Here is a 12,500-nt window from a genome sequence, read left to right on the forward strand (position 1 = left end):
CCAGAGCCTCCAACCAGGGGGATAGGTTGCGCGATATAAATGTGCATTATTATTATTATTATTATTATTATTATTATTATTATTATTATTATTATTATTATTATTATTATTATTATTATTATTATTATTATTATTATTATTATTATTATTATTATTATTATTAATATTAGGGAATTGATATTTGGTGGTAGAGCTGCTTTGGGAGTGATGCAGGGTGGAAGAAAGGGAAGGAGTAAAAATGATAATTTAAATATATGATTTAACCCATTCAAGTCGACACTGAATTTACTTCAACTTCCAGTGGTTTCCCATCATTTAACTCTCTCCTTTCGGCCATTTTCCGGATTGTCCCCAAAACTTCACACCCAATCTAAAACAAAAATATATTTTTCCCCTCAAACACAAAAGCTGTTAGTTGCTGCTATATATATTTTTTCTGCTAAACGAGCTCTTCAAGACAGTGTCCGCCACCATAAGTTTTGAATGAACTACTTGCCAAAAATGTATTTCTCTATAGCATTGTATATAATTATTCTTCAATGAAGAGTTTTCATGACGAGTGCATTTTCGAATGTTCGAAATCAAGGATTGAAACAAGTGCCAATCACATTTCCTCTTTAAAAAATGTGGGGAGAAAAAAAAAGAAAAAAGAAAGTCAGCTGTTAGTTGTTGCTATACATATTTTTCTGCTAAACGAGCTCTTCAACACAGTGTTAATATACTTAGACTATAGTTAACATTTTTGTTTAAATATTATGATGTACGAAAGAAATCAGAGTGAGAAAAATGTTGGCTGCATCGTAACAAATGTGACGATTTTTATATTGGTGGTAAGGAGGGGGTTAAATGCTTTAATCGGCAGATTTCTCCATCTGTTTTTTTTTTCAGATAAAGGAATCTGCAATGTATCTTGGACCTTGGTAAAGTCTTAGACACATTGCAGTTGCAGTTTCTCTACTCTTAGAAAAAAAAACCAAAAAACAAACAACAAAAAACAAATCCAGTAAGATACGATGTCAAGATGGATTGAAATGGAATACGGCATGTAAAGTGCGGCAATGTGGTCTTGTGGTATGACACTCGCTTTCGGATCGGAAGGTCCTGGGTTCGAGCCTCGCTCGGCGCATAGTTGAGTTCTTGTAAAATGCTCTTTACTCACATTCACTCACCGTACTCAGGTGTAAAGTGAGTACCTGGCAGTTAACAGCGTTGTCTCTGTCCGAAAAAAAAATTATAATATCGCCTGACAGGCGTCATGTCCGTCCTACGTGTTAAGTGTTGCTGTTGGCCAGGGTCCCTTTGTAAAGCACTTTGAGCACGTTTAGTGGATTTTGCGCTATATAAAAGCTCAATTTTTTAAGGGGATATTTGTCCTCTTTAAGAGTCTAATGTATCGTAATTTTACGATTTTATATTATCACCTAAGTACACAGAGAAACGTGTTATAAACGGTTCTATAAAACTACAGGCCAAACCTATAATGTGTTCACTTCAATTGGAAATGATGACGTCATGATGTTGTGGTCAATGTACTATATCGTATTGATCAATCCAATATATAGGGAATGAGATTAGCGGAAGAGTAGCGTCTCTTGATTGGACGTCACCTTACAGAGAGAACGTCAAAATAGTTTTGCGCATGCGTCTCTCTCGTCCTCGCTTTCGGTGTCTCATGCCGCTTTCACCGAAGCGAGGACAAGAGACATGCGCACAACCAACATGACATTCTCTCTCTAATAACTTCTTCACCGGTGACGTCCAATCAAGGGACGCTACTCTTCCGCTAATCTCATTCCCTATAGTCTGGGCTTGAATCATAGTGGATATGTCTCTTCCATGTTACGATGTCGTCACTTTGGCATTCCATGAAGGAATATAGATTTGTTTTGTTTTTATTTTTCTGGAAAAAAAAGTCTGATATCAACTCTGTCCAAATTAGCAAATTGTCTTGCCAAATGAAATTTTTTTTTTTAAATACCTCAGGCCCCCCCCCCCTCCCCTTCTCTCTCTCTCTCTCTCTCTCTCTCTCTCTCTCTCTCTCTCTCTATCTATCTATCTATCTATCTATCTTTCTCTTTACAGCGCACTGACAAACCACTCGACCACCTCACCTACCATGATGGAAACATTGCCGTGATAAATTTTTCATATGGAACCACGATTCTAACGACTCTGTAACCGAGTCTTTTGTATAATTTTAAAAGGAAATCCCTCTCTGAAGTAATATTGATGAATGTGCTTTGAATCGAAAAGGTTAATGTTTGAATGGATTTTGTATCTGTCTTCCTTTTTTCTTTGCTACCTGTGCCCAACCATCGGCTATGTTGTCTAGTGGTATGACACTCGCTTTCGGATCGGAAGGTCATGTCCCGTCCTACATGTTAAATGTTGCTGTTGACCAGGAATCCCTTGTAAAGCGCTTTGAGCACATTTAGTGGAAATTGCGCTATATTAAGTTCAATAAAGCTCACCCATCAGATCAGGATGTACTAGATGCCTCCAAAGTTGAAACATTGGCAGATATAAGTTTCATATAAAATGGCGAGTCTAATGACCTTGTAATCTGGTCTTAGGCATGATTTTCAAGCTCTCTTTGAAATTATATCGAATGTGCTTTAATATGAAAAAGATAATGAATTAATGACTGAGATACATTAACTTTTTCTTCGATATTTGTCCACCACCATAAGTTTGGAATGAACTACTTGCCAAAAATGTATTTCTCTAGAACATTGTATATAATTATTCTTCAATGAAGAGCTTTCTTGAGTTCATTTCAAATGTTAGAAAACAAGGATTGAAACAAGCAAGTGCCAACCACATTTCACTCTTTAGAAAGGTGTCGGGAGAAAAAAAGAAAAAGAAAGCAAGCAAAAGGGCCTCTTGCAGTTTACGGGCACCGTTGATTGATACACCTTAATTCCATTGAAAGCTGCGTGAGCGTGTTAGTTAGAGTGGTAATTTTTGCTGTGATGTCATTCTTAGAAATCAAAAGGGACAACGAATTGTATAATTGTTTTCTCATTGAGCCCGACCCATTAACCTTACGTTTTTAAGAAAATTTCGAGTGTAATGCTTCATGAAACAAGCACATTTTCAAAACCAGCACTCGACTACCTTAATACGGTTGTATGCTTCCATTTAGAGGTTAGTCCATAGCGTTGAGGTTCTGGCGTAATTTTCTTGAATAAGATAATTCCGCTGTCTGAGACATAATAATTTAGGTGTTGAAGATTTGACGTAGAGTCTTGGTGTTGGCCTCAGGCAGTCAATGAAAATTTTCATTTTTGATTAAACCTTTTCATTGCAATCATGTATAGTTTGAGCTTTGATCACAAGTGTCTTTTACGAAATGGAAATTCCTGATACAGATATTAACATTGCTTAGTATACTACCATACGAATGCATCTAAAAATAGTTTTCATCTTTGTGTGATGGTGTTGTGTTCAGGTAAAGAAAAGTACTAATTCATCGCCACAAAGTCTCTGGGTGCAGTTTAGGATTGTCCCTGTGGAATTAAAGAATTATAATAATGATTGGTTCCTCCCTCTAGCCAGGACGTAAAGTCTATTGAAAAGTAATTTTGTATTGATATAACAAACCATTTATTTATATAACATGGTGGAGACATAAGAATTCCTCCTCCTGCTCCTTCCCCTCCACCCGCACTCGTAATTTTCTTGTTGTGTTTATTCTTCTTCTTCTTCGTTGTCTCATCTTCCTCCTCTTCCTCGTCCTCTTCTCCTCCTACACCTCCTCCTTGTCATTATGTATCTGGATGCGCCAAACATAATTTTATTACTGTTTACTCCAAAATACCGTTCATACCCATAAGATATAACGCTTATATTAATTGTTTTGAATTTATAAATCTCGAATCAAGGGCTGTCATGCAGTGTGGTACACAAAGCTTTTTTTTTTTTTAATCAAAAGACAATTATATTCTATTTTTATTTATTTCCTGAAGAATAACACTAAAAATAACTATCTATCATAGATAGATAGATAGATCTCATACAAAGAAAAGGCGTATTGTGTTCAATAATCACATTAGCATTTATATCTTTGCCTGTGTTATGTGTTCGAAGAGTGAAGCAGCTTGTGGTCTTGTTAAATTCAAACCCGCTATGGCGATAAAAGGATTAAGCCACAGATCAAAGAAATTAATCCTTTAACGGCGAAATTGGTTTTCTTTCAAATCGCACAATTCCATTCATTGTTTATCTGATTTCAAATGCATTATTTTTCACCTATGTATTTCTAAATTTCATCGTTATGGCGTCCCGTCTTGTTTCGAATTCAAGTCTTGTTCAGTCACCGAACGGATGACAAAAAATCGCAAATTTCTGACCCTAGTTCTGTACCCTTAGTAAAGCACTGTGCACCCGTTATCTCATTCGAATCGGATGTTAATTAGTACCAAGATTAAGGGATTGAGGGGTGTTATAAGAGTGGACGTATTAATAGGACACCTAACAGCCAACTTTTATGTTGTGGAAATTTGATTCTTATTATATGACAGTTTGGGGGAAATATACTAATACAATGCATCATAAAGCGCATTGAGCATGGTGTTTTTTTGTTGTTTTTTTTTTTGTGGAAATATACTTAATAACGATTCTTATTCATCATATTCCAGTCTAATCGTTGTTACTTTATCTTGTGTAAACGTAAGACTGGGAGTCAGGTTAGAGAAATTACTATTCCGGCATGTGATAGGTTAATGTTATGTGATAGGTAAATTATGATTTTATAGGTGAAAGCAATGTGTAAAGCTGTCCTTCATAAGGAAATGATTGAATAGCAAACATTACTTTTGATTGGTAGGCAGTTGTCCTGACAAAACTTCTTTTCTTGTCATTTGGTCAAATAATTTTTACCTCAATGAATGTATATGACCTCCAACTGTTCGGAAATGGAAGATCACAGGTAAAAAAAACAACCCCCCCCCCCAACATAACAAAGCAAAAATAAATAAATGAATAAAAAATAAAAAAACAAAACAAAACACACACACACAAAATTAAATTTAAAAAACCCAACAACAAAAGAAGTTAAACAGGCATATAATTTCTTTCCGATTTATTAAATGAGGTTTGAGAACATAGATTTTTTTTAAATAATAGGGTTTTGGGGGTTAAAATGGTACCGTACGGCCCATGTTTAATTTTTGGCAACGAGCACAGAATTTTAAAAAATTGAGCTTTATATAGGAAATATCCACTAAATGTGCTCAAATCGCTTTACAAGGGGTCCCTGGTCAACAGCAACATTTAACATGACGCTTGTTAGGCGATATTACAATATTTCGCACAAAGACAACGCTGTTAATGGCCATGTACTCATTTTACACCTGAGTACTGTGAGAGAATGTGAGTAAAGAGCCTTTTCCAAGGACTCAACTATGCGCCGAGCGCGAGTCTCGAACCCAGGACCTTCCGATCCGAAAGCGAGTGTCATACCACTAGACCACATAGCCGCACAATTACTGGACGATCTAAAAATATAAAACTATTTTTCTACAGATTGATAGACGGGTACCTGCAAATCTTTTTCTTTTTCTTTTTTTTTAAATTTAGGGTAATTCTATCACCCGTTGACTCAAATGATTATTTATAGAATCTGCTAGGGCATAACTCTCTCAACCCTAACACCAACTATATCCGTAGTGTACCCAAGTTACTTTTACCCCATGCCTATCTATTACATTTTTATGAGACAAATTATAGATGTAGTATCAAGGCTAATTTTTTTTTTTAGTTTTTACATGTTAATGATAGTTGAATAGAATTAATATTTGCACATATTCATGTGGAAAGTAGCAAAAATCTCTAGGATTGAGTGAGTTGATGATGGTGTCCATGACGATCGGTCATTTAACTTTGGGAATCGCCATCTGATCGCCCTGTTGTCAGATTCATTTGCGCGCACCGACACACGTTATTATCAGAGATATTTTGATCGTCGATGGCTCAAAAGATTCGTCTCGATCTATGTTAATTTCCACAATACAGTAAGTATTATAATAATCAAAATAGAGGAGTGCATGTTCAGAATTAATAATAGCATTTTTTTCTCCGCAAACACTGCGGGATCTCCAATGATTTGTATTAAAATATCTTTCACAGGATGTTGTATTGGGTAGCTTTTTAAAATAATTTAGTTTATCGAGATAAATTGTAAAATATTTATTAGGAAAATATGTTCCTGTCTTCAAATAAGTTTCTGAAAAAGTAAAAATATGACTCTGCCATTTCTTCCTTTTTGATCTCCATGAGCTATCAAAGAAGTAAGACTTTGTGGTATGAGCTACGACATATCTAGATGCCGCTGGGTATGAGACTGGCCTTTCAGACCGGTATGTAAGTCCCGGGTTCGAGACCCGCTCTGAACGACGCAAAGTTGAGTTCATAGCAAAGGCACTTTAATCACATTCTCTAACCGTACTCATGTGTAAAATGGGTACCCTGTCCTTAACAGCATTGTCTTTGTCGGGAAAAAATGTAATATCGCCTTGCAGGCGTCATGTCTCGTTCTAATAATATGTTAAGTGTTGCTGTTGGCTTGGGATCCCCTTGTAAAGCGCTCTGATTGCGTTTAATAAATATTGCTCTATATACTAGTTTAAGTTGAAAGTAATATGCGTATGTGTGAGTGTATATGTGTGTTTGTATGTATGTATTTATGTATGTATGTGTGGTGTGTGTGTGTGTGTGTGTGTGTGGTGTGTGTGTATTTGTGTGTGTATGTTTGTGTCTTCAAATATTGATCGATTTCACAAATTTTTGACAAGATGAGACTCTTACTCTTTTATATCTAATATTTGAAGATAAGAACTGTCTATCCAAAGCTTTAAAAATGCGTTTTGTCAGTCCATGGCAAAAATTTGTCGTGGTGATTTTAATGGCGATGTTTGGAAGGTGACTTGGAAGGTGACGATATCGGCCAACGGTGTTTTACCATTAAAATATAATTATCAAGGGGATCAGAGAACCAATTACATGCCAACTTTCCCCCTCCCCCTCTCTCTCTCTCTCTCTCTCTCTCTCTCTCTCTCTCTCTCTCTCTCTCTATCTATCTATCTATCTATCTATCTATCTATCTATCTATCTATCTATCTATCTATCTATCTATCTCTCTCTCTCTCTATCTATCTATCTATCTATCCATCTATCTCTGTCTCTCTTCTTGTGTGTGAGTGAGTGTGTGCAATGTCCGTCTAATTTCAATATCTTGTCTTGCCCATCTTGTTTCTATCTGTATCAATTCACGACCTTCATCACTCTCTCTCCATTTTTTTTTTTTTGCCTTTCACACTACTGTCTTCTTCTCCTTCTTATCTCTCTCTCTCTCTCTCTCTCTCTCTCTCTCTCTCTCTCTGTGTGTTTGTGTGTGTCTCCTATTCGAATATATGTACGAACGATATGATAGTTGATACGATAGTATATGATAAAAAAGTAAAGTGATTGCAAACAGTTTGGGGATTCTAAGATATAGCTCTATAGATAAAAACAAACAAAAGAAAACAAAATAACAACAACAAAAAGTTTTACAATATCTACTCTTTTATAGATAGTATGCAGATGACGTCACTCAGTCCTTTGTTATTGTTTTTGCCATCCGCGTTTGTGAGTTGTTCTCACTAAACTGTATTAACCAGACTATAAAAGTTCATGGTTACACAGAGTTTGTGTGTTGGTCCGTTATACTTCCGGATGGCAATGTTGTGAACTCCTTGGCCAAGCGCATTCTATCTATATTCATCAGATGTTATTGAAATTGCCGCAATCGCTATTTAAGTCCGTCTGTCTGGGGACTATAGATGGAACGAAATACACGTCATTTAGCTGACATTGTTTTTAGACAGCCATTTTGATGATTAGTTCTCACTAAATTATATCAATCAGACGTTAGGTTAAGGTCACACTCATGCTCTGCATGTTGGTACGTTATAGATAGTTCGAAGATGACGTCACTCAAGCCTATGCTGTTATATTTTGCCGTCCGCGTTTGTGAGTTATTCTCACTGAACTCTATTAACCAGACAATGAAAGTTCATGGTTACACACAGTTTTGTGTGTTCGTCCGTTATACTTCCGGATGGCAATGTTATGAGCTTCTTAGCCAAGCGCATACTATCTATATCCAACGGGTGGATGTTGTGAGTAGTTTACTCATACATATAGCATCAATATGATTTTTGACAAATATCGGGAATTAAAATATTGACCCGAGAGCAAAAAGTCAATAAATTACCGATTTCGGTTAAAATCGTATTATCTATTACACCTTATTATCACATCCAAGAAAATTTAAGAATACAAATTAGTAACATTGAATGAAATAGAATATCACAAATTATTTGTTTGCCCGCCATTCGTTAATCGGTCAGATATCTTTATTTATTAAATCTGACCCGTATTTTAAAAGATCTGAATAAGAAAGGAGCTGTTATAATATGATATGAGATAGAGCAATAGGCTTCAACAGTCGTGACGTCACTTCCCTCGTAATGACGCATAGTAACTTAGTAACTGGTTCTAAACTATCGGAGCAATGGCAGACGCCCTTATGAAATAACTTCGACGAACATAAAAGTGTATCCAAAGGAGAAAAACATTTATAAATCTGATCATATTTTGACTTTTATACATTCTAGTGACATGCATGTGAAAAAGTTCTAGTCTGCATGAAGAATAAACAGTACCGATTTTCTTTGTTTAGAACCAAGCTGCTCGTTTCTGGGAGGACGTGACATCAGACTATTGACTCCTATTAACACCATTAACAGTATCTCAATGGATTTGAATTCACACTTTTCGATCCAAATGCGAATGGTTTATCTCTGCGTCATCTGCTCGTCCCTGGCATTAATGTAGATCCAAACAATACAGAAATATTCAAGGATAAGATTTTAAGATAAATGTAATAAGTGTTGTTTATATATTTGATAAATATTTAAGATAAATTTTATCGACTTTTTTTTATCTATTTATCAAAAACTTTTGATGTCTTTGACTACAGTTCGCATTTCTTTAGGGGATAAAATTATGCTACGTGACGAATTTGCTGGGTTTTTTCTTTTTCATTTGTTATTCTAATTTTTTATGGTTTCGTTAGTTATTGACTCAAATATCATCTTTGTTGTTATTTAAAAACACATGAACATGCTTTTTACATAAATAAAAAAATTAACGACTGTGTCGTCGTTTAATGTGTGTCACGCATTATATATATATAGATATACTGTGTAGGTCTATGTATTGGTAATACACCAAACATTTTAGGAATGTGCAGGGGGGATCTATTATCGTTGTCCCATCATGTTATGGTTGTCAGCAGTCTGCAACACACCTTTTGTACAGCCACTATCGTCTTGGATGCAGTCGTGTTGACATTGTAAGGTCTATCTACTCTTTGTTGTCTTACAAAATCTGTCATGCCAGTAATTTGAAATCAACAATCGTTTCAAGATCTCTCTCTCTCTCTCTCTCTCTCTCTCTCTCTCTCTCTCTCGATCTCTCTCTCTCTCTCTCTCTCTCTTGATAGATAGATAGATAGAGACATAGATAGATAGATAGATAGATAGATAGATAGATAGATAGATAGATAGATAGATAGATAGATAGATAGATAGATAGATAGATAGACAGACAGAGGTGATACTACTACTACTACTACTACTACTACTACTACTACTACTACTACTACTACTACTACTACTACTACTACTACAACAACTACTATTACTACTACTACTACTACTACTACTACTACTACTACTACTACTACTACTACTACTACTACTACTACTACTACTGATAATAATAATAATAATAATAATAATAATAATAATAATAATAATAATAATAATAATAATAATAATAATAATAATAATAATGATGGTGCTGATAATAATAATAATAATAATAATAATAATAATAATAATAATAATAATAATAATAATAATAATAATAATAATAATAATAATGTTTTGGTTTGTGTTATGCATTGGCAAACTGCCTAAAATAAACTTTGAAACCTTTGAAACTTATAAAAATGGATGAAAAATACATATTTACACCGAAGAGAAGAATAAAAGTAACATGAAATTGTGTTCTAATTCGATGTTTTTAACTTTAAAAACTGATTTGTTTCCTCACCCAGTTTATTCTTACGTAATACCAGACTGACACGGTTTCATTCATTTCATTCTGGTTGCCTAAGACATTTTCTTAAGCCAAGCTGCGGCTATGTGGTCTAGTGGTATGACACTCGCGTTCGGATCGGAAAGTCCTGGGTTCGAGCTTCGCTCGGCGCATAGTTGAATCCTTGGAAAAGACTCTTTACTCACATTCTCTCACCGTACCCAGGTGTAAAATGAGTACCTGGCCGTTAACATTGTTGTCTCTGTCCGAAAAATTGTAATATCGCATAATAGGCGGCGTGTCCCGTCCTACATGTTAAATGTTGCTGTTGACCAGGGACCCCTTGTAAAGCGCTTTGAGCACATTTAGTGGATATTGCGCTATATAAAAGCTCGTTTTTTAAATATAAAAGCCCAAAGCTCGATTGAGTTAAAACTTTATGCGCGCTTTGGGGTCCCGGTAGCTCGATTGGTAGAGGGCTCGTTTCACACGGAAAGGGACCGAGATCGATCCCGGGTGCAGTCGTGTTTTTTTTTTTCTGATTCCCCCCCCCCCCCCACCCCCAGTCCCCCATGTTCAACCAGCAGTGATTGGGATTCTTAGATCTGACGGAAAGTACTTTGCAAATTACTAGTCTAGCGTCTTATCCAAAGGAAATAAAGAAATTGTTATTGTCTGTTTCAAGCTATAGACATGGGTTAAACTCCGGCTCCATGGGTCTTAATAGCTCTGAAAGACTTCTTTTATTTTTTATTTATCGTTCGCGTAATATCATAGGGAATGAGATTAGCGGAAGAGTAGCGACCCTTGATTGGACGTCACAAATAGTCTGTGACGTCACCGGCGGAAAAGTTATTAGAGAGAGAACGTCATGTTGGTTGTGCCCCGTGCGCATGCGTCTCTCGGCCTCTCTTGAGGACGAGAGACGCATGCGCACAACCAACATGACGTTCTCTCTCTAATAACTTTTCCGCCGGTGATGTCACAGACTATGGGTAACGTCCAATCAAGGGACACTACTCTTCCGCTAATCCCATTCCCTATTGGTGTGTTGTTGTAATTATGATCTCTCCAGAGATGTGCTACGATAGAGATTTGCACCGATGAGTTTTCTTTGTGAATAGATTGATACGAAATCTCCAAATAAAGAGATTTATGCCCTTTATTATGCGGCAACGGCAATCTTGTTTATCATGTATAAAGGGTAATTTAGGACAGTTATTTTATCATTATTTTAAATCTTCTTCGGACAAGTTCATGTTTATATAAGTTTATACAAAAATATATTTATGCAAATTTATATTACTCGTCGAGAATCAGCAATATATCCGGGGTAATGAAGGCTGTTACGAACAGACCCTCAAATTTGATTATTATGTCACTGTACGTATTGTGGAAATTAACCTAGATCGAGGCGAATCTTTTGAGCCACCAAAGATCAAAACCCGTCCAGTAATTGAGCTTTTTTGAGCTTTTATATAGCGCAATATCCACTAAATTTGCTCAAAGCGCTTTATAAAGGGTCCCTGGTCAACAGCAACATTTAACACGTAGGACGAGACATGACGCCTGTTAGGCGATATTACAATTTTTCGGACAAAGACAACGCTGTTAACGGCCTGGTACTCATTTTACACCTGAGTACGGTGAGAGAAAGTGAGTAAAGAGTCTTTTCCAAGGACTCAACTATGCGCCGAACGAGGCTCGAACCCAGGACCTTCCGATCCGAAAGCGAGTGGCATGCCACTACCACTAGACCACATAGCCGCAGTAATAAAGTCTGTAGGTGTGCGGAAATGAATCTGGAATGGGAGCGACCTTGTGGCGGTTCTCAATGTCAAGTTATGATTGATCTTTATGCCCTAACGTATTGTCTAACTAATCATTGAGTCAACAGGTGATAGATTTACCCTTGGTTTTTAAAATGTTGCAAGTTACTCGTTTATCATTCTGTAAGAAACCATCCTCATCATCTTCATCATCATCTACATCATCTTCATCAGCATCATCATTATCATCATCATCATTATCATCATCATCATCATCATCATCATCATCATCATCATCATCATCATCACCATCATCATCATCATCATTATTATTGTTATTATTGTTATTATTATTATTATTATTATTATTATTATTATTATTATTATTATTATTATTATTATTATTATTATTATTAATTATTATTATTAGTACCATCAACAACATCAACAACATCAGTATCGTCATCATCATAATCATCATCATCATTATCACCATCACTCTCATCATATCATCACCATCGTCATCATCATTATTGTTAATACCATCACCATCATCAAAACTGCATCGTCACCATAATAATA

The 12,500-nt window shown here is 35.8% G+C and overlaps 1 protein-coding gene across 2 annotated transcripts in view; it reads left to right on the forward strand.

The window, feature by feature from the left end:
• The window catches only part of LOC144968948 (uncharacterized), a 224,716-nt gene that overhangs the window by 81,833 nt on the left and 130,383 nt on the right, over positions 1-12,500 (forward strand). The window lies entirely within an intron of this gene.

The sequence above is a fragment of the Berghia stephanieae genome, chromosome 3 (assembly GCF_034508935.2).
Source record: "Berghia stephanieae isolate SIO BIC M18660-M18661 chromosome 3, UCSD_Bste_1.3, whole genome shotgun sequence".
Classification (NCBI taxonomy): Eukaryota; Metazoa; Mollusca; class Gastropoda; order Nudibranchia; family Aeolidiidae; genus Berghia; species Berghia stephanieae.